Source organism: Peromyscus eremicus, chromosome 2, assembly GCF_949786415.1.
Source record: "Peromyscus eremicus chromosome 2, PerEre_H2_v1, whole genome shotgun sequence".
Lineage (NCBI taxonomy): Eukaryota > Metazoa > Chordata > Mammalia > Rodentia > Cricetidae > Peromyscus > Peromyscus eremicus.
Genome location: NC_081417.1, coordinates 6,148,883 through 6,174,103, shown reverse-complemented (window position 1 = coordinate 6,174,103; position 25,221 = coordinate 6,148,883).

Here is a 25,221-nt window from a genome sequence, read left to right as displayed (position 1 = left end):
ATTCACAGCATAAAGAAAAACATCCCACAGCACTTCACCTTTTCTGTCTAACCAAAAAGGAAGGTTTTCATTTTAACATAGTAAAACTATATATAACAAAGCAGTTATCAAGCAGGAATTGCAATTATAATATTTAGTCCATTTGTATTTAGCAAAATTAAAGAAAATACTCTATCATCTATCCTATTTTTGTGCATCTAAAGTTTTATATCTAATTTATCTTTTATCATGACTAAGGAAAACTATAATTATAACTACCTAGTCTTCAACTCCATCAGACCCTAGAATGATAAAATATTGCCTGAGTAAACAGGAAATGCATTGTAAGCAGCTTCCAAAAATGTAAGAAATGAAAGAGACAGATGGCTACCTGGACAGTCACCCAAAGTTCCTCTGCAATGTTGGGGCATCCATCAGCCTACAAGCTTAGGGTGTCTGGCAGACTTTTTTTTGAAGCAGGAAATTTGAAGGATTGTCTTGCCTATTGGCAAAGTTTATCCGTTGCTTTCCTTTGTGTCCTGCAGAATGTCTAGCAGTATCTTCTGTGAAGTAGGAACCTGAACAACCCATCATGCCTTGTTTTGGCAAAGTTCAGTGGTCATTTTCCCGTTGGTCCTGCATGTCCATTTTATACAACATACTGTCAAGCAGTTCAGGCAAGAGCAGTTTCTTGCCCAAATGGCCAGTTTTGCCAAGAAGTTAAACTCCATATGGAGTGTCTTCGATGCCCATCTTCCTCTTTGAAATAAATTGGTGCTGCCAGGAGCAGACATGTTTCTCTGTCCAGAGAAGTCTAAGTTTTTAAAACATTTTAAATGCCATATTCTATAGGTCTTTGAAGTGTTGAAGATTACCTACCTAATTGAAATATATCTATGTATACCTAGGAAACTTAACTAATGTGACTATAACTTTGATTATCATAGATGACTAATTATTAATTTATATTTCTTAATGATTCATTATAATTTTAAATGAGTTGCATAAACATAATATCTTATACAAGAATATATATATATATATATGTATATAATAACAAAATTAACTTTAAATTTCTATCAATAAACCAAAAATTTATACTAATGTAAAATAGGTAAGATTAATAGTTCTTTTTTTGGATTAAAGTAGATTCAATAATCTACACTTTTATCCTATCATTTCTATATCACCTGATGGCTAAGGATATTAAACATTTAAAAAACATGCATTTCATCTTTTGGGAAATAACTGTTTAGTTTCTTGCCCCATTTTTAAATTTGGCTATTATTTTCTTGATTAGTTTTTTAGTTCTCTTTATTCTCTAAGTACTAATCTAACCTTGGCTTTTTTGCCCATTCTGTAGGCTGCCTCTTCACTTGAATGATGGTATTCTTTGCTGTAGAGTAATTGTTTGTTTTCATGAGGCCCCTCTTATTTATTGTTGGTCTTGATTCCTGTGTATTGGGGTCCTGTTCAGAATGTCCTTTCCTGTGACAATAAGTTCAAGCATATTCCTGGTTTCCTCCTTTGTCAGAGTCAGATTATGGGGTCTTATGTTGAGGTCTTTGATCCTTTGCAGTTGATTTTTGTGCAAGGTAAAAGATGAGAATCATCTTTGATACTTCTACCTCTAGCTATCCCGCTTGATCAGCACCATTTGTTGAAGACATCTTGGATTTAGGCATTAAGTTAGTGTATAGAAAGTAAGAGAAGTAATATTATACTTGCCACACTTGAGTTTGTGACTGAAAGTAACAGCCATATAAAAATGACAGTTACAAAAAGAAAGGGAGAAGAAGGTGATATGGAAACGCAGAGACTCACCTTAAGCTGACTGATGCTAAGAATTTGAAGCTTAGTTCTAGAAAATTTGCATTTGAGACAGGAAGAATCTTCCAAACCAGCAAGCCAATATGATTAAAGGCTTCAAAGGTGTTGTGTTTTCCAGGTGTTGGTAAATTGACATGGTTGAGTTTGCAAATATTAATGCTGGCCTTATAATAATGTTATTGTTACATTCTTAAGTGCTCTAGTGGCAATTGGACCTGGGAGAATGGAGACAATATGAGCAGGCTAAATTCTAATGCAATAGACAATTTTATTCAGAGCATCAGATAATTTATATTCTGAGGATTAAGAGGAGGCACATGAGTAAAGTGTAAGATCACAAGGACAAGCCACACATGGCAAAAATATGTTTTCCACAGAGGCATATATAAACAAATAACAATAGCCAGTTGTAATGATTAATATGAAACAAACTCACTCCTATCTACTATATCTGGGAGGGACACAAAAGCATATTTCAAGAACAATTCCTTGTTTTGGAACAATTAAGGTCACAAGACTCTTGCCTTGGTTTCTTAAGTTTTTCACAAGCACTCAGAAATCTCCTCACATAATTCAGTTCTTGGACCACGTTCTGACAATAAGCTCGTTAGTCAGAATAAAGGCATGCAAAAGCAGGTTTAAGAAAGCTGACATTGCAGCCCTAGGACTTCATACTTACTGTACTAGAGAAATAAGATTAATTTTTTATCTCACTTTATATATGTTGTCCACTGAATAAACTAAAATGAACCTCCACTTAAAAACCTCAGCTTGCTTGGCTTCTTTCCAGTCTCTTTGCTTTTAAAATGAACTTAAATGACTATTCAAAGGTATTATCAGCCCTTGATAATTAAACAATAAACCTACCTCTGGAAAATCCTCTGACAGCTTCTCCTTACATTAAAGGACAATTAGCAGTGCACTCTAAAAATTGCATGAAATTAAAACCACAGAAGTATTTCATCATGCTTGGATACCATTAGCCCCACCTGCACCAGCATTCCAGCTTCGTATGGATGCACATTAGCACGATCATCCCAAGACCCCACTGCCGTTGCTCCATCACTGTTAGTTGTTGACTGAGGGAGAATGTTCATTCCATCTGATGAAATTATTCTTTCCTCCATCTTGTCTTGGTTTTCTCTGAAATAAGTCACATTCTCTTTCTCCCTGTGTTCCTACATTGTCTCTCAATTCTCAGTGTTTCCTAGGAGTGCACGTGCCAGTTTTCTGAATGCAATTGTCACATTATTCTTTCCAAAGGGGGAAAAAGGAAACCACATGTATACATTGAACCTTTAAAAATGTTACCTGTGTTTGGGCTATGCACTCTGAAAACTGAGAAATAGATATGGCCTCTTTGTCTTCCCACCTTTCAAGGAACAGCTTTTGCAGGTTAGAGCAACACAGTCCCAGAATATGGATAATGTATAGGAAAATGGCATTATAAGAATAAAATAAAGGCCAATGAGAGGACTCCAGCATCATCTCCATCCCATGCCATTCGGTTGGGGCTGCGGGACTCAACCAAATCCTACCTGGGGTTTCTAGCCTTGGCCTGCAAGACCTCCGCACCAACCAGGAGCTCTCTGAGCGCCAGAGGCACTGGGCGCTTAGGCACTATTTTGATCATTTTGTGATGAGGAAGCATGGTCCTGCTCAGTGCCATGATGGACTGAGCTGGACAAGGAGACCTATATGTAGCCCTGGGGCTCTCTGCCCCAGGCTCCGAGAAAACATGGGCCCTCGAGGCACCTTGCAACGCCTGTATGGTGCGCAAATGTATGGGGTGGTATGGGAGAGAGACAGAATGGTTCATGTCCAGTGGATAGAGACAGATCTGAAGAGGCAAAAGAGGAGAGGAGTGACTGAGGTGGGTGGCTTGATTGCCACCCAGGGCCGTGGTGATGTCTGGGCCTGCTCTGCTGCTGGGGCCCATGTCTGGGTTCGTGGCTCTGATGCAGCCTCAGTCTCTGTTGATGTCCTTGGCCCTGATACTACCAAAGTCTGAGAGGATAGGGCTGGACAAAGTGGGCCCCACCTCTCACTGTTTGCAACACTAGGGAGAACTGGTCCTGCCCCACATAGTGAAACTTCGGAGAGAGGATACTACAACTCACCACAATGGAGCTGGCTTGGAGCATGTGAGAATGGGAGAGCAGGTCACACCCTTCTCTTATGCCATGTGGTGGCATGGATCAGATAAAGATGCCCTCCTCCCCGAACCCCTCACCAACTGCAGCAGGTGGGGGAACCTGACCTAGCCCCTCACCAGCTGCAGCTCTTGGGAGAAGAGGCCCTACACCTCTCCAGGGCAGCACGGTAGAGTTGACCCTGTAGACAGGCACAAGGGTGAGGCAGCCCTGAGGATGGGAGAGACACATAGCCGGTACTGCCTCCCTTGTCTGTGGTATGGTGGTTGAAATGAGGGAAAGATGCCTTCCCCCTTTGCCAATACTGTCTCCAGTTTGTGAGGGATCTGACCCTCCCCTTTATCAGCTCCAACACTCAGGAGAGCGGACCCTGTACCTCATCTGGACATCAGAGTAGAGGTGATCCTGTTGACAGAGGTGAAGGTGAGCTGGCCCGGAGAAAATGAGCATGAGAAATCTGCCTCCACCCCTCATCTGCGGTGTGGTGACATAGGTGGAGGAGAGATGCCCCACCTTGACCACTTGCCACGTGTGGCAGGTGGGAGAGCTGGCCCTGAGGCCCTAAGAGTGGGACAACTACTCTTGCCCCTCACCAACTGCAGCACTTGAAGAGCAGGCCCTGCACCTCACCTGGGAAGCACAGTGGAGCTACCCCTGTTGACTGAGGTGGTAGTGAGCTGGCCTTGAGGGTGTGAGAGTGGAATAGCTGGCCACATTCCTTTGTATGCCATTTGGTAGAGAAGGCAAGGGGAAGATGGCCTCCCCCCGTTACCCTACCACCTGTAGTGGGCCAGGGAGTTGATCCTCCCCCTTACCAGCTGCAGCACTAGGGAAAGTGGGCCCTGCACCTCAGCTGGTCAGCACAGCAGCGCTGACCCTATTCATAGCCTTTCGAGTGAACCAGACACAAGGACATGAACATGGAAGCTCTGGTCCTGCCCCTCATCTGCCATATGGTATGATCTCCCACCACCACCCCTCACCTCTGTGGCAGGTGGGAGAGCAAACCCTGAGGTCGTAAGAGTGGGAGAGCTATCCTCGCCCCTAACCAGCTGCAGCACTCGGGAGAGTGGCCCCTGCACCACACCTGAACAGTAGAGTAGAGCTGGCCCTGATGGTCCAGTTGTGGGAAAGCTGACCAGAGGGTGTGAAAGCAGAAGAACTGGCCCCACACCTTGCTCATTGCTGCAAGGGGTGAACTACCCAGGGCAATGCTGAGCTCACCCGGGTAGTAAGGACAAGGAAGGGCTGGCAGGCTGGCCAACCCTGCAACTACCCAGGCCCAGAACCAGGGCTATGAGTTGACCCACTCCAACATCCACCCCATCTGTGATCTTCAGGGACTGGTTCTGCATACTCAAAGCTGCAAGATCTCCACCACACAAGAGAACAACAGGATATCCAAGTGGGGTCCCAGTGAGGGCCCAGCATCAATAGTGTAGCAGAAACCAGAGGACTTGATCAGACCAATAACCTTTTGCAATGAACACTTGCAAGTAAAGATATAAGGACAAAAAAAATTAAAATAAACAAGTCAACAAAAATGATCAAATCAGCATTGATAATATCTTACTTCTCAAGACATAGACTATGAATATAATGCTGGCCAGAAGTAAGAAAGATCTTTATGATAGAGTGGGCAGCATTATGCTCAGACTCATACTGTTGTAGAAAAGTCTATTAGGATAGAGGCAGAGAGTGCAATTATTTACAAGAGTTTGAGTGCTTGTTTCATAGAAACAGGAATTGCATCTGATACAATGTGATATTCTGGCCACTAAAAGGTGTATTGCAATGCAGAGATGATTCATGCATTTAATAGACACTAGGCACTTATCACAATACAGGCAGTGTGCCGAGAACTAGCTGTGTGCACTGAAGCAGGAAGTGCTGTCTTCCTTCTCTGTATTGAAGCATGAATGTTTCATCAACATCTCCTGAACACAGGTCCCTCTGAGGGTAATAGAATACTGCTTGCTAGTGTGTGCCCTGAGACTGGTTGTATGTCTGGCACACAGAAAATCCTTAATAATTTCTCAGAAAAAAAATGTGTTTAAACAGTATTACATTGAGCATCATGAAATAAGTGTCACAAACAGCTGAAGTTATTTTCCATGTTTGTTCACTGCTTGGATTCAAAAACTATTATTTTTATTCTCACCATGATCTGTTCAAAAGTTGTGTTAGTTAGCTTCACATTACTATAACAACTACTTGAGATAAATGACTTACATAATAAAAGTCTTCATTTTGCTCATAGTTTTAGAGGTTTCAGTGTGTATTAAGTTGACCTTCTGATTTGTGCATTCTCAGCTCACCTTGGCGGGACTGTGAGGTGGGAAAACAAACCATTCCATGGCTTAGAAGTGAAGGAGACAGAAAGAGGAAAGATGAGGTTTACAATCCTTCTCAAGGGCACACCTCCAAAGTCCTAACTCCATTCTACCCAACCACCCTACCGCTGATAGCCTAAGCTTTTAACAAATGGATATTTGGGAATATTCTAAACTACAGCAAGCCATTACCTGAAAATTACTAAAACTATAACCTTTTACTACAAAGTAAAATAAATTGATACATATGGTATTAGGCTTTATGGTGCTATTTTAAAACAAATTTCATTTCTGCTGATATTCCCATCCACTTTGTCTTCCCACCCCTGGCTCCCTACTACACCCTCCCACTCTCTCATGTTCTTCTTTCATCTGTCTTGTCACATTGTCTTATCTGTCTCTCCTCCTTCCTTGACAACTCCTTTCTCGTTTCATGAGCAATACCCACATACACTCCACTTATGTATAAGCATTGTGAGCTAGCTTCCTCATATGAGACAGACATGAGACTTGTTTTTGAGTCTAAATTACTTTGCTTGATTTAATACATTCTAGGTCCATGAATTCTTTTTTTTTTTGTTTTTTTGTTTTGTTTTGTTTTGTTTTGTTTTGTTTTTCGAGACAGGGTTTCTCTGTGTAGCTTTGCGCCTCTCCTGGAACTCACTTGGTAGCCCAGGCTGGCCTCGAACTCACAGAGATCCGACTGGCTCTGCTTCCCGAGTGCTGGGATTAAAGGCGTGCGCCATCACCGCCCGGCAATGAATTCTTTTGTAAATTCTATAGTTTCATTTTTCTTTGTAGTTGGGTAAAATTTTGTTGTGCGCATATGCTATATTTCCATTGTCATCTGTTGATGGATATGTAGGCCATTTTCATTTCATTGCTGTGTGAATAATGTAATAAATATGGATGTGCAGATATCTCAGGGGCAGGATATGTAGCCCTTTGGGCATATGCTCAGGAGGTCATATGTTAGTCCTATTTTGATTTTTTGAGCAAACTCCACATGATTTTTCAGAATATCTGTAAAATTGAACTACCACCAGGAATGAGTGTGTTTTTATCTTTCCATACATTGTCTATAGCATTTGTTGCTACTATTTTTGATGATAGCCATTCTGACTAGAGTGAGATAGAATCTCAAAGCAGTTTTAATTTTCATTTCTCTGATAACTAAGGATGTTGAATGCTTTAAAAATAATCATTGGGTGCTCACATTTCTTCCTTTTAGAACTGCCTGGTATTTTCATTAGCCAATTTTTTGACAACAGATTTTTGTTTTTCTTCTTTTACTTTTAATTCTTCCAGTTCTATATACATTAGAGTCATGAATTTGCCAGAATCAATATTGTAAAAATGGGAATACCACAAAAAGTAATCTATAGATCCAAATGCAATCACCATCAAAATTTTACTTACATTCTTCACATAACTAAAAGAAAACTATTTAAAATTCATATGGAAACACAAAAGACCATGTAAAGCAGAAGCAATCCTAAGTAGAAAGAACACTGTGGTGGTTTGAAAGACAATGGCCCCCAAAGGGAGTAGCACTATTAGGAGGTGTGGTTTGTTGGACTAGGTGTGGTCTTGTTAGAGGAAGTGTGTCACTGTGGAGGTGGGCTTAGGAGTCTCATATATGCTCAAGATACCAAACAGTTCACTTCCTGTTGTTTGTGCAAGATGTAGGACTCTCAGCTACCTCGCCAGCACCATGTCTGCCTGTGCACCACCATATCCCACCATGATGATAATGGACTGAACCTTTGAACTGTAATCTGCCCAATTAAGTGTTTTCCTTTATAAGAGTTGCTGTGGCCATGCTGTCTCCTCACAGCAATAGAAACCCTAACTAAGACAAAAGTTGGTACCAGAGACTGGAGTATTACTGTAAAAGGCCTGACCATGGCTGGGCCATGGTAGCACATGCCTTTAATCCCAGAACTTGGGAGACAGAGACAGGCAGATCTCCATGAGTTCAATGCCAGCCTCGTCTACAAAGTGAAATCCAGGGCAGGCACCAAAACTGCATGGAGAAACCCTGTCTCGAAAAAAGTAAACAAAAAAGGCCTGACCATGCTTTTGTTTGGAGGAATTTGGGCTTTAGGGGTTTGGGTTAGGAAAGTAGTAGAACGTTTTAAGCACTATTTAATGGGCCTTATTAGTAGGAACATGGAAGACAGTGGTGCTAGGAGTGATTTGAACTGTGCGGGGCCAGCTCAAGAGGTTTCAGAGAATTTTAGTTTGTTGCCTAGAAATTGTTCTTGTGTTATTTTGGTGAATGTACCTGCTTTTTGCCCTTGTACAAAAAGTTTGCCTGAGACTAAAATGAAGAGTTTTGGATTAATTCCCTTGTTAGGGGAAAACTCAAAACAGCCTAATATAGACTCTGTTATGTAGTTACGAGTGTTAACTCTAATGAAGATATAAAATAAAAAGGAGCAAGTTGAGCAAGGAAAAAATATTTGATGAAAAAAAGAGAACCAGAAAATGGAATGAAGTTAAAAATTCTGTGTTCAAGAAGATAAACACATTAAGAAATGGAATAAAGTTAATAGTGAGCTCAGGGCAAGATCCCAACCAGCTGTTTCCAACTTGTGAAAAGGAATTAAAGAAAAGATTAGAGCTGGGTGGAGTGGTGCACACCTTTAATCCAGCACTCCAGAGGCAGAGGCTGGCAGATCTCTGAGTTTGAGGCCAGCCTGGTCTACAAAGCAAGGCCAAAGACAGCCAAGCTTAGGCAATAAAGGTAACAATCAAAAACAGAAATCTGATGAAGATGTAATTGAACATAGGAGCCATGGCCCAGCCTCAGCAAGCAACAGAACTCGGCAGCTTTGGCCACATGGTTCTGGCTTTAGGGTTAAAAATAGAAGGGATAGGTTGTGGAATTTGCCCCCATACCTAAGGAAAGCTACTGAGGTCAGGCATGTGTCATGGGTGTCCTGAATGGAGGCCTAGAGAAGCTATTGGTTGAAGCTGTGAAGTTGAAGCCTGGATTGCCTTGGAGGACTCAAGATGTTAGAGATGCAAGAGTCATGGGACACCTACTGAGGAGACCTGCCAACAGGGAGTGGAACCAGCCCAAGAGTAAAAAGTTTGTTGAAGTCAACAAAGCTTAATGGAGTTGGAGATCTGAAGAGCATTTTGACATCAGACATAAAGATGAAGAATTCGGAGTTTGCCCAGCTGGTTTGTTGGTCTTGCTTTGGTCCAGTGGTTCCTCACTATGGTCCCTTCTCTACATTTTGTACTGGTAATGTATATCCTGTGCCATTATATGTTAGAAGTATATGATCTGTGGGTTTTTTTTTTATTATTTTGGCAGTTAAGAGATTGCATAAATTTTAGAAGAGACTTTGAACTTTGGACTTTTAAATAATTGTTGAGACTGTAGTAGACTATAGGGACTTTTGAAATTAGACTAAATGCATTTTGAAGCATGATATTGTTAAAAACTTGTGGGGGGCAGGGAGGGGAATGTAGTATTTTGAATGTAATTGACCCCTATAAGCTCATAGGGAGTGGCACTATTAAGAGGTGTGGCCTTGTTGGAATGGATATTGCATTGTTGGAGGAAATGTGTCACTGTGGGGGCAAGCTTTGAGGTTTCCTATACTCAGAATACTGCCCAGTGGTTCAGTTCACTACCTGTTGCCTTCTAATCAAGATGTAGCCTGCACCATGTCTGCCTGCATGCTGCAATATTTCACCATGACGATAATGGACTGGACCTTTGAAACTGCAAGCAAGCCTCTTCAATTAAATGTTTTCCTTTATAAGAGTTGCCACCCACAGTCATGGTGTCTCTTTACAGCAATAGAAACCCCAACTAAGACAGTGATAGTTTGAAAGAAAATGGCCCCCAAAAGGAGTGGTAGTAGTGGGAGGTGTGGCCTTATTGGAGAAAGTAAGTCACTGTGGAGGTAGACTTTGAGGTCTCATATATGCTCAAGCCTTGCCCAGTGAGACAGTTCACTTCCTGTTGCCTTTGGATCAACATGTAGAATTCTCCAGCACTATATCTGCCTGCATGTTGGCATATTCCCAGCCACCATGCTCCCTGCCATGATGGTAATAGGCTAAACCTCTAAAACTGTAAGCTGCCACGTCAATTAAATGTTTTCCTTTATAAGAGTTGATGTGGTTATGATACCTCTTCACAGCAATAGAAAACCTAACTAAGACAAATACCACTGGAGGTATAATACCTGACTTCAAATCATACTACATGTCAAAAGGGGACAATGACAGCATGGTACTGACAAATAAATAGAAATGTAGGTCAATTGATCAAAATAGGAGACCCAGGAATGAACTCACACAGCTATTCCCACTTAATTTATTTTATAAAAGTGTTAAAAACATAGACATAAGGAAAAATGGCCATTCAAAAAAGGGTGTTAGTAAAACCAGTACCAACCTGTAAAGATTGAAAACAAATCTATATTTCTTACCCTACAAAACAGCTCATTCAAAGTGAATCAAAGACCTTAACTGAAAATTTGAAATACTGAAAATGCTAGAAGAAAACATAAGATACATACTTCATGACATAGGAATAGGCAAGAACTTTATGCACAGAAAACAGTTCCAGCTAACAAATTAAATGTGACTACATGAAATTTTAAAGTTTCTGTACAGCAAAGGAAACTATCCGTAGAATGAGCAGATAGTCCATAAAACTTGGGAAAACCTTCTCAGCTACACCTCAGACAGAGGAAATAACTCATTAAATTACATGATGGTCACTCTATTCTTCATGTGTTTTACTTCTCAATTGTAAAATGCATCATCCATGGGAATAAAGCAGTCATTTCTACTGACTAGAGAAAGCTCATTTTTGTTCAGATCATCTCTTTTCCAAATGCAGAAACCTTAACTATTCTACACACACACACACACACACACACACACACACACACACACACACACATTTTAATATTTTAGGAAAACTTGCAATAATGTATTAATTCAATGATTTCTTGGATATTATCAATGTAAGTTTCAAATGAGATGGAACTCTTCTCTTCTATGGCCAAATAACCTGTTTTAAACAGGATTTAATGAAAACAAAGTAAAGTACACAATATAGGGTGTACCTGTGTATAACAGAAGCCATGAAGGTAGTGGATGAGATTTGACCCTCTGGGCCTCCTTAATGTCACAGGATACTAAAATTACGTGGTCTAAAAATTGGTGGGGTAGAACTGTGAATGGGTCCGTGGCTGGAGTCAGACTACAAGGTCCAGATTGTGGGTCCTGCTTTATTTTAGCCCCTGATACCCTGGTCTGTACAAGTCACTTCATGCTAAGTCTTGGTTTTCTCAGTGGCAAAAATGCTAACCATGGTGTTCTTTACCTGGCGGTGGCAGAATTGAGACTGAAACAGACGTAATTGGTGACAAAAGCCACCTCTCCTGACTTTCAGATAGGTTTTAGATCATATGTCAGATTGAAGGACTAGAAACTGCCTCTTGCCTCACACTGATGAATATTTGAGTCTTCATGGGAAATGGTGATTAATGGATGCTAGATGTATAACACAGCCTGCATTCCCTGAGCAATGTTCTCTGCTGTTTACTTATACTTTCCACATTTCCAATGATTCTGTCCCATGGAGACAAGTGGAAGCTCAATGGATAAAAAGTAATCCAACTGATACGTTTCTCCTTGAGAAATGTGAGTACCACCAATGTAAAGAATGATATGCCACCATCTGTAACTAAGATGACCACTTCGAAATTAACAGGTTCCCACAAGGGTTTTACATGGACTAAACATTTTTTGGGTACCTGTTCAGGTACCTTCTTCAAAGGATAGCTATTTTACCCTTCAAAGGGTAGACATTTTTGTAAGCTTAGCAGTTGTTTCATTCTTTTTCTGAAATAGAGAAGAGAAGGGAAGAGAACGACAGCAACATGTGCACCACAGGCCGCTCTTGGCCAGCCATCAGCTGAGATCCTGAAGCATTCTCTCAACGTTTGAGGTCTCAAAAAACAGTGAATGTGTCCAGTCTGAACAGTCTCTCTCAGGGCATCTTCTTCAGTCTGAGTAAAGAGAAAACACATGATCACCATCAGATAAGCAGTCAGATAAGAAAGCTGGTGGCCCAAATGAATCCTTTCAGGAGATGGTAGGTCCTTTCCCTACCCAGGCACCATGCCTACTTCCTGGGAATCAGTTTTCATTCATTCTTGGCATTGTCTTGGTATTCATCTAGCCATCTGCAGATCCAAGAGAAAATAATGAAAGAGAATTCTGAAAGAAGGCATAAGGGAAAGTGAAATTAAAAGAGGCTCTGAGGAGAAGCTTAAATTTTTAACAACTATGTAAGACTTTCAAGTCGCTCTAAGTTATCTTTACTTAATTTCATCATATCTGTATCCTACACTCAAGTCTCAAGACCAAACTGGCTCAGCGTTAAATTATGGTCTTTAGAAAGCCCTCTGAATATAACACAAATATTCTAGTACTGACTTAAAGCCAGTAAGTAATTTTCATTTGACATGTTCTTGGTGGTAGTCTTTATTTCTCTCTTGTCATATCATTTGTGAGGGTATACATTGCCTAACCCTCAGACTAAGTTAGGCGTTCTTCAAGAAAACTATCATATGAGGCACATAAGTTTTAAAAATTAAAAGGTAAAATTAATTTTGCTATTTTGATTTTCATGAATTCAAAAGATCATTTTAAGGTACAAGTAATATAAAACTTTATTATATTCTTCTTGAAGCTACCTCACTGAAATGTCCTATTTGCCCTATACCCACAGCTACTCTCAACTTCCATCCATACCATTGAATTTTAGTAGATTCAAGTGGCAACTGTTCCTGTGCAGGACAGTGCTGTTCTGGAGTTGGACAAACTCTGTCCTGAATGCTATCTCCAATGATATTTGGGTAAGAGATAGTTTTTTGTTGCACCTTTCTTCTCTGTGATGTGGAAGTTACACAGAGTGTGAATCAGTCTGCTGTCAGCATGGTGGCAATGAGATCCAGCTCAGCATTGCTACCAGCAGCCAGGGAAGTTCCTCCTGCTCAGGGACCTCACCAGGTAAAGCTAGAGCCTGGACAGTGCTTCTGAAAAGAACTTCAGGGTGAGTCAAAATGAAGCAGGTGAGGTAAGAAAGTATTTAGACAGCAGTACAAAGAAAGGTCAGTCACCAAGTCAAGACATGGGTGCAGGCTTCCTGAGGGAAACATGCTTTGGTGCCTTTACAATGACTATATGTATAATCATGCAGCATTCTGACTTTCATTGCTCAAAAATGTAATTTACAACAATTTTAAACATCAAGCAACATTTAAAATATAAGTTGTTATATATTTCTTTTTCTTTTTTTTTTAATGTCACAGGGTTTCTCTGTATAACCACCTTGGCTGTCCTGGAACTCATTGTGTAGACCAGGCTGACCTCAAACTCACAGAGATCCACCTGCTTCTGCCTCCCCAGAGCTGCGATTAAAGATGTGCATCAGCAGAGTTGTCTAACCTGGGCTCATATGGGCTCACAGAGAATAAACCAATAACCAGAGAGTCTGCATTGGACTGACCTAGACACTCTGCATAGATGTTAGTTGTGTAGCCTGGTCCTCTTGTGGGACTCCTAACAGTGGGAACAGGGGCTGTCTCCAACCCTTTTATAGGCTTTTGGGACCCTATTCCTCATACTGGGTTGCCTTGCCCAGACTTAATATATGGGGAGGTGCTTAGTCTTACTGCAACTTAATATTCCATATTTTGTTGATACTCATGGGAGACCTGTTCTAAACAGAACCAGAGGAAGAGTGGATTGGGGAGTGGGAACAGAGGGGAGATGGGAGTGCTGGGAGGAGAGGAAGGAGGAAAAGCTACATCCAGGATGTTAAATAAATAAATAAATAAATAAATAAATAAATAAATAAATAAATAAATGTATTACATAAACAAATAAAATTTAAGTTGTCAAATTAAGTAAAAATACATAAGTTAATTTACTCATTTCTTTTATCCTAAAAAAATTCCATTTGTAAGTGAAATTGTAAGGTATTCATGGGGTGCATTGTTTAGATTTGGGACCAAGGGAGGAACACTAAACCGTAGGTTACTCAAATTCTGGCCCCAAGGAAGCAGTTATTTTGGTGTTTTTAACGTCCTTGTTTGAGATGGCTTTAGAAAAACATGAATTATCTCTCTAGGCCAGCAGCTTTCAACCAGTGGGTTATGACCCCTTTGGGGGTCACATGTCAGACATTCTGTATATCAGATATTTACATTATGATTCATAACAATAGCAAAATTACAGTTATGAAGTAGCAACAAGATAATTTTATGGTTGAGAATCACCACAACATGTAGGACTGTATTAAAGGGTCGCAGCACTAGGAAGGTTGAGAACCAGTTTGGCTCTGTTAGTTGTATTGATGGTTCTTGACTCTAGTTTGCATTTAAGGCTAGCTAGATCCCAGCATGAGATACTCCTTTCTCTTCTCGTATTTTCTGTCTTTCTTTCTCACTCCAAAAATAGTCCATGTGTGGACTTCCAGCTTCATGATAAAGCCCACTCCTGAGTTAAGAGTTTAGTAACTGCATCTCTGGGCATTAGACTGTTTATCCAGTAGCACAGAAAACACACAGGGAGATCTTAGATGGTTCAATGACAAAATCAACCCTCTGGTTTTGTTTATAATTTAAGGAATTTAAGTTTAAATATCTAATAAACTATGATGGAAGGGCACTAAAACTCATATTTTTCAAACTTCCAATTCTAAGCAGAATTTTCAGAAAAAAAAAAATGACTTCAGAGCAAACTCAGCCTTGGGTGCAGGCATCCACTCCCAGGAAAGTAGTTCCCAAATCACACTGTAATCTTGGAAACAACAGACCAAAATATTCAGTTTGGATTGCCCAGGATGCCTAGAGACCCGGAGACCCTGTTCCCTGGATGATTTATCTGTGAGTTGCACTTGCCACCCATATCTATGAGCACTGCTTTCCTGTAAAATGAGGCCTGAAACAAAATCTTGTCTCTGCTTTCTTTCACTTCCGTAGAAGTTGCATGAACTTTTCTCCTTAAGTCTTTTCTAAAATCTGGGTCCCCAGAAAGAGAAGCAAGGAAGAAAATGTGAACACGTGCATAGTTCAACTGGTGATAACAGGCAATGATGGATTTGTCTACAGAATTTAGTAACAATAATAACAGTAAAACACCTTAAATATTTTGGCTGCATTTCTTTGTCCTTATGAGTCCACTTTTTAAAGTTTTCAATTATTCTGAGATGTAAGGGTATGTCACCTCCATCTTGACTCTATGCCTTGCCAGTAACATTAACTTTGTCTCTGAAGAGAATCTGACTCTGGAGATTTTACTAAATGTGATAATTTTAGAGTGCAATAGAGTGCAATCATCTTTCATTTATTCTTTGTATTATTTCATGGACATTATCATATCAAAAGCAGTGAAACTATATTGTATAATATTAAATATAGCTTCCTATGATACCAAGTACCTAGACTGCAGTACAACCAAATGTTGTGTGTGTGCAAGCCAATATAGCAATCACTAACCATCTGTGTCTAGTGAGCATTTTAAATGTAGCTAGTGCAATCAAGCAACTGACTTACAAATTTGATTTGATTTTAATTAACTTAAATTTAATTAGCCATATGTGGCTAATGGCTACCATATTGGATTTTGCAGAAACCAGATTTTTAAAAAAATAAAAGTCATTTATTTGCAGATTTCAAAATACTTGACAAGTTGTCTAGAAATAGAGGTATGGTTTTCTTAGTTGTTCACATGTATGGCTTTGGGTCTGAAGAACTGTTTAATCTGAATTGCTTCCATGACAATGACATCTACTACCCTGTAACCTAAATATGTTGCCTTTTTACAGGTGCATCATACACATTGTTTAAAATCCCCAAACAGGCATCTTTGCCACCATTTTTCATAAGATTTTTAGAGCCAGTCAGTAAAAGAAAAAAAAAAAAACAGTGATTCAAATCCAGTTCAGAAAAATGTCCGTCTTTCCCTTCACCTCCTCATTGTTAATAACATGATTTCTTACAAAAATAAAAATATAAGGTCTCTTTCTGGGCTTGACTTTTGTAAATGGTGATACTGCTGTGGTGCACATGCATTTTACATGTGTGTATCCTAAGGAAAAATAGAACAGAGAGGAGTTTCAAATTTTGTTTGGAGGAAATGTAACTCATTATTAAATTCCAGAAGAATGGATATTACTTAGAATCAAAAATAATTAAGTATGCATCTCTGTAGGTCTGAAAGAATATACATTATTTTAGGGACAGCGAGTCCCAAGCCACCTGCTAAGCTCTCAGCACAGATAGCTCTCTAATTTTGTCTGGAAGTAAAATTATCCTCCCTTATCTGTCAGGTGAGATCTCACTAAGTTAGGGGCTCTGTGTTTTTCATCTCCTTATATCCTGGTCTCAACACAGTGCTTGACATTTTGCAGGCATACAATATTTTTACATGAATAAGGTAATATATAAATATAAATATGAATGTTCCATATTCAAGGAACATGCAGTTATATAGATGTAGGACTTTGACAACTGGGTTCTTACCACATGTGAGTCTCCATCAAATTTGCATCATTAAGACCATATTGCATCACTGCTATTCTGGGTCCTACTGAAGCAGTTTGAACTACCTTGTTGATAGAACTCCATCATTTACTCCATGTCCAGATATGGTAAGTATTCAATTACTATGGGCAAGGACTTAATGAAGGGATAAACACCATCTTTATAATCTATTTAATAATGCTTAAAAGTTAATTTTATTATTCACATTTTCATATCATATTGTAGCATGAATCTTAAAAGTTCTTATTAATAAAACAAAACCTGAGCCAGGTATTGGGGTGAACGCTGGATGGTCAGAGAGACAGAACAAGCCACAGCTAACCTCACCTGGCCAACTTCTCAGCTGATCTTGTTTCCTCAAACTGGAAGCCTCTGTGTCCTCATATCCAAATGAATCTCAGCTGAACTGTGTTGCTCCAAAGCCTGAAAGCTTAACCAGCCAAATGCTTCTAGTTTCTGGTCCTCACGCCTTATATACCTTTCTGCTTTCTATCACCACTCCCTGGGATTAAAGGCTCGTTTTTCTGGGATTAAAGGCATGTGTCACCATGCCTGGCCTTTCCAATGTGGCCTTGAACTCACAGAGATCCAGAGGGATTTCTGTCTCTGGAATGCTAGGATTAAAGGTGGTGAGTGCCACCATTTTCTAGCCTTTGTATCTAGTGGTTGTCTGTTCTCTGACCCCAGATAAATTTATTAGGGTTTACAATATTTTGGGGAACACAATACCACCACATCATATATTTAAAGTACATTTGATCTTCAATTTATAACAACTCTATACGGTATATAGGAAATATTTAATCATTTCCATAAAAATTTGAAAGCTGAAGGTCATAGAATTTCAGTGGTTTACCTGTGGCCACATAGCCAGGGAATCAGAGTGGCACCTGGAACTTGATTCTCTTACAAAACTACACTACATTAGTGTGTATTTTGCAGAATAAAACACAATGTAATTCAGGGTTCAAACACAAAATTTCGTTTGAGTTTAAGTTATTCAAATGCATCAAAAAGAATAGGTTTTAATTCCATATTACACATAAGAATATTGAACCTTAGAGACATTGAGTATAGCAAGTTGGTAGAACCGATAGAACATATTTGAGAGGCATAAACAGGAACTAGTCTCTAAGACTGAGTCCAGTTTTCCTTCTAGCTCTGTGCTTACTGCAGAAGGAGCAAATGCTGACTCTGTAAGGTGGGATTGCGAGTGCTGCTGATGAGAATATTCCCCAAGAGAGAAGCTTTGACTCTTATTTAAATGCACAGAATGGTGTGGTCCAATAGCTGGGAAAGGCATGCTAGCTGACACGGCTGTAGTAAGTTGGAAAAGTAGAACGTAACTGCAGGGATGGCAGCACACCTGAGGCATGGAAACGGTGCCTCCAACAGCTCTCAAGAAATTGTCCATTACCTGTGTAAAGAGACTAAGACAATTTTGATGTGTCAACAGCTAGTGTTGTGATTCTATTCATGGACTCTAAGAATGTTCTTTAGAAATTATTCTTGTCAAGCAATTTGGGTACAAAAATGGACACATCTAAATTGTGCCACTGAGAGGTGAAGGCAGGAGGGACCCAGGGTGGTAAAGACAGAACAAGCCTGTCCTCATGGGTATGCAAATTCTCTTACAGATTACATAAATGCATCTATTCCAAGAACAAAGGGAAAGACAAACTGACAAGCGCACTTCAGCTACACTTAGATATAGATTCATGTGTAAATAACAAAAACTCAGAATCCATCACCATTCTTAATATAAAACTTCCAACCTATCACTGATTATTGTACTTGACGGTGCAATTTAAATCAGAGAAACATGATGCAGTAAAAAAACCAAAGGAAAAAGGAAAAGGATAAAGAAAACTGTTGTGCTTGAAGAAAGCAATAAAGATCCAGAACATGCCCATTGACCAGAGAAATACAGTTTAAAAATAATTGATTCAATAAAAGTTATAAAACTGAATTACCAACCCGGGCGGTGGTGGCGCATGCCTTTAATCTTAGCACTCGGGAGGCAGAGCCAGGCAGATCTCTGTGAGTTCAAGGCCAGCCTGGGCTACCAAGTGAGTTCCAGGAAAAGGCACAAAGCTACACAGAGAAACCCTGTCTCGAAAAACAAAAACAAACAAACAAAAAAAAACTGAATTACCATAAAAAATCAGAATATAAAAATAAATCTAAGATCAAATGCCATAAAACTTACAAAAAATCATCTAAATCTAAGGAATGATAGCAAAAAGAGTTAGAGAGCTACTTCTCTTCTCACTAGCCAGATATCTAAACATGATTAAATAAAGTCCACCATGGTGTTCTACTAGAAAGTTGACAGCCAGGTGGCAATATTTACACAGATTGACAAAGGTCCAAAGAACTATCAGAGCATTTCTGAAAGAGAGTAAGATAAGAAGTCATCCCACTAGTTGCAACAATGTATTATGAGTCCACAGTAATTAAGGCAATAAAAAACTAGCAGGGTATATATGAGCTGACATCAACCTACCTACCTCTAGAAACTTGATGCGGCCACCAAAGACCTGCAGAGGAAACCAGTAGGAAAGAGGTACTGTTAGATGCCCTTTCAACATTTTGGTCATCAAAAACCTCTCATTTTGAGATAAGGATATATATGAAAATGAAGTAAATAGTAGAGATAATATTTAATATATAGTAATTTAAGACAGTAAATATTAAAAATTAAAAAAATTTTTGTATGTTTTAAAAAATCTCTAAAGAGTAACATGAGCAATGCTTGCCATCTTTCTCTTGCTGTTCATGGTGCAGTGGTTTCTTTTCTGTGCCTTACCAAACCTCAAAACTCCAGTCTGAGTTTTCTACAAGTCCTGCCATTTTATCTCTGGTGTTTTCAATGTCATAAAACTTAGAAGCATTCCTTTAATGTCCTTATCAACACTTCCATCCTGTTATCAGAACCACTTTCCTCATTTACGCTGTTTAGCTCCTTTACTGGGTTCCACTGGCTGCCTATTTGGCAATCTCAACATTCCCAAGGCCATTTTCATTACACTTGGACTTCACATCAGCATTATCATTTTCCCATTCTTTGATGCAAATTCATCTTCAACTCTGCAATGTTGTAAACTGCTCCGATATGTTCATCACTGGTGAACAAGGAAGTAATGAATTACCTGCATTGTTCTCTGGGCCTGAACTTAAAACAAATGCACACTGGCCATTTACTACCAGATAGACTCCAAAAGAAGAGATGTGCTTGGTCACTGATCAAAGTGTGCATCTGTTATTTAAGTAACGATTTGTTGATCAAGAAATTGGCTGTTGAGTTTGTACTTTGCACATTTTTACTAATGTATATACAGTCAACAAAGTCCACTGAAATTTGAACCACATGATTGGGTGACTGATCTGTTAAGTAAATCAACAAAACAATGTAACTAAAGCCTATGCATGCAGAAACCACACAAAGCAAAGACTAATGATCTACAATAAAGGTACTTTGTAAAGCCCTCAAATAAAAATATTATAGTTATGGTGATAGTACTATATGGAAAAAATGAAAGTGGATTCTACTGTCATGTTCTACAAAAAGGTCAATTACAGATGAAGCAATGTATATGTGTACATATAAGCATATATATGTGTGTGACTCTTTCTCCCTCCTCTTTCCCCCCTTATTCTTTCTTTCTCTTCTTTTCTATTCACTTTCTCTGCATTTCCCTCTCTCACTCCCTCCTCTTTTTTCTAACCCCCATTTCTTTCTCTCCTAACCTTTCTTCACCACTTCTCTGCCCTTCTCTCTCTCCCTCCTTCCCTCCTTCCCTCTCTTTCTCCTCACTGGAATGCTCTAGGGATACAGAAGACTTTCTTAAATAAGACATGGCATATGCTGGTTAGTTTAAAAATAGCATATTGTTAAATTCAGCTGTATTAAAATATTAAAATCAAGTATTTTCATCACGATGATGACACAGCAGCTTTAAAGATCCATTATGGGAAAAACTTCTGGTCAAGGGAATGAAATCTCTAACCTAAGTGGAGACCTAACATTCCAGTTGTACAGAGTTAAGGAGCTGGTAAGGAATGACTCTTAGGAAAGTAGGTTCACCTTGAGACACACTAAAGAGGTAGAAAGGAATAATTCTTTCTTTAATGTGATAATGGACTTTTCCTTCCCAGAATTCATGCTTCCTGGGTTGCAAGCAAGCAGCTTCATATGTCTGCCTGATTTTCTGAATTACTCAGAAAAGCATAACTTTTCCTTTACTTCTTCTCTCTTCCCAACATGCTTACCCTAGCTCAGTGGACTCACCTAATATTTTGGGCTTTTTTTTTTAAATCTACATCTTTAAAGCCCTCCTCCCTGTCTGGCTGCCTACGGTCTTGTGGCTGGCCCCTATGACATCTTAATTCAAACAATAATGTTTGAATAGGTATCTTCCTTTTCTTCTCCATTCCCGTCCTCTGGGAAGTCTCCAATACTTCCATCTTGTCTGGCCTGAGATTTCCTTTTAAACTCTAACAAAATTTTTCTTTAACTTCCATTTGAGTTCATTCTTAAATTCTTTTACTAATGAGACTACAAACTCCAAGAGGAGAGTGTATTTCTTCATTATCCACTGGTGATCTTGATGGGACCTCAGAATTTCTGGTAACAAAGATTTCATGGTGAAAAGGTGGTGTGAATTACTACTGGATGCTCCTTCCTCTTTGGTATCTCTTAGTGTCTTGAATGTCTTGAAGCTGTGCATGAACTGTATAAATCAATTCTCACTAATGAATGAACTGTGACCAGAAACTCTGTGTAAACTACCCATCTAATCTGCTTCACAAACAGTCTTTCCATCAGTTTTTCTTCTTATCTGTGTGCTGTGACAAGCTCTGACCACACAGATGTACACAACACTTTGGTAATGGGACAACATGATTAAAGACATATTCACTCTAGGCCTAGGTGAATAGTATCAATAACCTCATAATAAAGATTCACCAGGTCCCAAATATCATTAATGTTAATGATGAGAAACCTTGCATCAGAGTAAAATCAGCTTTCTCCTGAGTTGCAATTCATCTATTCCCATCAATCTGAGATGCTCAACAAAATTCCCAAGTATGCAAAGTCTAGCACAAATTCCACCTACCAACCACATTTCATTTTGCCTTTGGAGATCTTTCTATTTATGGACTCAGTGGCTTCTCTACATGTGGAATAAAATCTTTCTTCAGATCATAAGCAGAATATTTATCATATTTTACTAATTAAATAAAAATTTTCTTTTCTATCTATCTGCTGCCATGTGACCCTTCCTATGTCTGAGAACCAAGAATGCTGTATCTTGACCACCATTGCAAGCACAGCCTCTGCCAACCACCCAGCCTAGAGCAGCCCTCAATAAAGAACTGTTAAACTGTGGATCGGCTCATGTGAACCAGACTCCCTGTGTGCCATGTTAAAGCCATAGAGCAGAACTTATTCCCTCCTTGTTACTAAGTACTTGCTAGATCACAATGTCTGAGACTGGGCCCAGGTGTCTGTTTTATTCAATTTTGCAACTCAAAAAACTTCTTGATATCTGAAATTTTATAGTTTTTTGCAACATGATGTTTCCTGTCTATCCTCTGAGGTTAGCTACCCACAGACAAACTATACTGATATTAATACTGTCGGGCACACTTCTCTTTTTAACGTGGAAATGAACTTGGGCATGATGGCACCTGCTTCTAATTCCAGCTACTCAGGAGGCCAAAGCTGAAGGATTATAAATTCAAAGCCAGCCTGGACAGCATAAAGGAATTCCATCTCAAATAATTAAAAAGGAAAAGAGAAAAGAAACAGAAAAAAAGTTCTTGAGAGAATTTCACTGTAACCTCTCCATATCTGCAACAAGTTTTTGTAACAAATCTTTCCTTGGAAGGCAAATCAGTTTTCTTAAGGCTGCTTTTACACAGACAACCCGTCCTATATGAATAATTTCGTAAGACAAAAATTCAGAATCTCAATGCTCCCTTCATTGTTTTTGCTGCCATTTTCTTTATTGTATAGAAGCAATTGTGGTTAGAACATGTCCCCATGCACATTCCAGACTACTGAATGTTCCTGCTGTGTTCCTTTACTTGTAGTAGTTTCCACCCAGCTGCTCTTAGTGCCCTGACTTCACTCCAGCCTTACAAGGCTGGGCTGGGCTTTCTATATCACCTTTTCCAGTCTGTACCAAATCAAGGCCCAGAGTTATTTTTAAAAGCACCTATACACATACATACCTTTCCATATTCAAGCAATTTGCACTTAAGACACAGAGTTATGCGCCAAATTACATAATCATAAAAAGGGATGAGGCAACGTGTTCTAGATCTCAAGCACTTTTAAAGTGTGGTGCTTGCATGGGAATTTCTTGTGGGATACAGACATGAGACTAAAAACAAATGCATTACCTCTTGTGTTTTAAAGGAGAAGGGAATATTTTCACACACAGGCCTGAATGCAGCATGGAAAAGAGGGGGAGCTATAAGATCCTGTTGCAGAAGACACCACAGACTTGAGTTATCAAACATCAGACTGGCACTTATTTGGAAGCTTCATCTATACAAGCTAGCTTTCGTAGTGCTACCACAGAAAGAAAGCACTCATCAATCTTACCCAGCAATAACAATTGTCATAACAAGATATGCCCATTGGTACAATAGTGGTGTGATTTCTATGGGAGTAAGAAAACACTTTCTGATTGGATCTAAGGTAAGCTCCATAAGAAGAAATCCATACTTGGCACTATCAAGGAAGCCAAGAATCTATAGCTAGATAGGTCATAAGCACTAGAGGAGGACCTATTGCAGTTGTTCTGCTAAGTAGGCATAGAATTAAAATGACTCCCAAAGACTTATTTCTATACCCATAGATCAATGCATCTCTCAACTCTCACCAGAGAAGCTTCCTCTTGAATGGTAATTAACATAGATAATCTTAATAATCAATATACAGTGAATAAGAACTAGGGAGTTGTCAGTCATAAATGATACATATTTATGACTTATTCACACCCATCCCCATAAGACTTGGAGATCTTTGCTGAACAGGGCACAAAAAAGATTGTAACAATTAGAAGTGGGTGACTGGTGGCATTAAGGAAACAGTGTTTGCTGTACACAACAGGGTAGTTCACATCTGAAGTCACAGTGACTTGAACACATTCACAGGACTAGTACAAACTCAAGCAACACAGAATCCCAGCAAATGAGTTAAGGAGGTGAGCATGAAGTCCCACCACTAGCTGAGGAAGCATCGGTATTTGATAGATGCTGAGAGGAGAGTCAGTTTGCTTTAACGGTATGACCTCTGGTAGGGTGATTACACTCTGGAGCAGGCCCCACATTAAAGAGCAATTGAGCAATACAAACTGGATTCAGTTGTGTTTGTTTGTTTGTAGACAAGAACTCAAAATTGGCTTGGTAGGGAAATACAAGTGGATATGGTAGGTGGTGGGGGAAGATAGTGAATATGACCAAAATATGTAGTATTAATCTCTCAAAGAATTAATTACATATTATTTTGAAAGTAGGGGCTGAAGGGATGGTTCAGTAGCTAAGAGAGCTTGTTGCTCTTACAAAGGACCTGGGTTCAGTCCTCAGCACCCATGTGGTGACTCACAAGTGTTTATCTGTAATTGCAGTTCCAAGACATCCTATGCCTTCTTCTGACTTGCCTGGCACCAGGCACATATGTTGAGTATACATATACACAAATAAAACACTCATACACATAAAATATTTTTAATTAAAGGCTAAAGAAAAGCCTACAATGCTGAAAATCCTGGGATTTCTATCACCTACTTTGTTCTCATCCATGTTCAGCCTTCAGAAAAATAGTGGAAATGCACCGTTGGCTCTACCATAATACCTTCTGCAGGTACACTATTCTACGGTGACATTATAAAATGGTAACATTCTATAATGATACCACTGCAATAAAACCCTCTGTAGTGACATAATTTTGTACTAACTTCTCTTTGTAGTGAAAAGACTTTATAGTGGTGTCCCTCTATAGGAACTACCTACATTGACACTCCCCTGTTGTGATGTCCTCTGTAGTGACATGCCATAGCAGTGACATCCTATATGTTATTATAGTAACACCCTGTAATAGTATCACCATTCTAAATTGGTACCCCTGTATAGTGACATCCTTCTATTGGTAAATCCATTTACAGTGTCACCCATTTAATATGACATCCCTCCATAGTGATACCCACTATAATTACAATCCTATAAAGTGACATTCCTCTGCCACGTCACCCTCTAAAGTTACACTTTCTTTCAGTGACACCTCACTATAGTGATATCCCTCTACAGTGACACTTT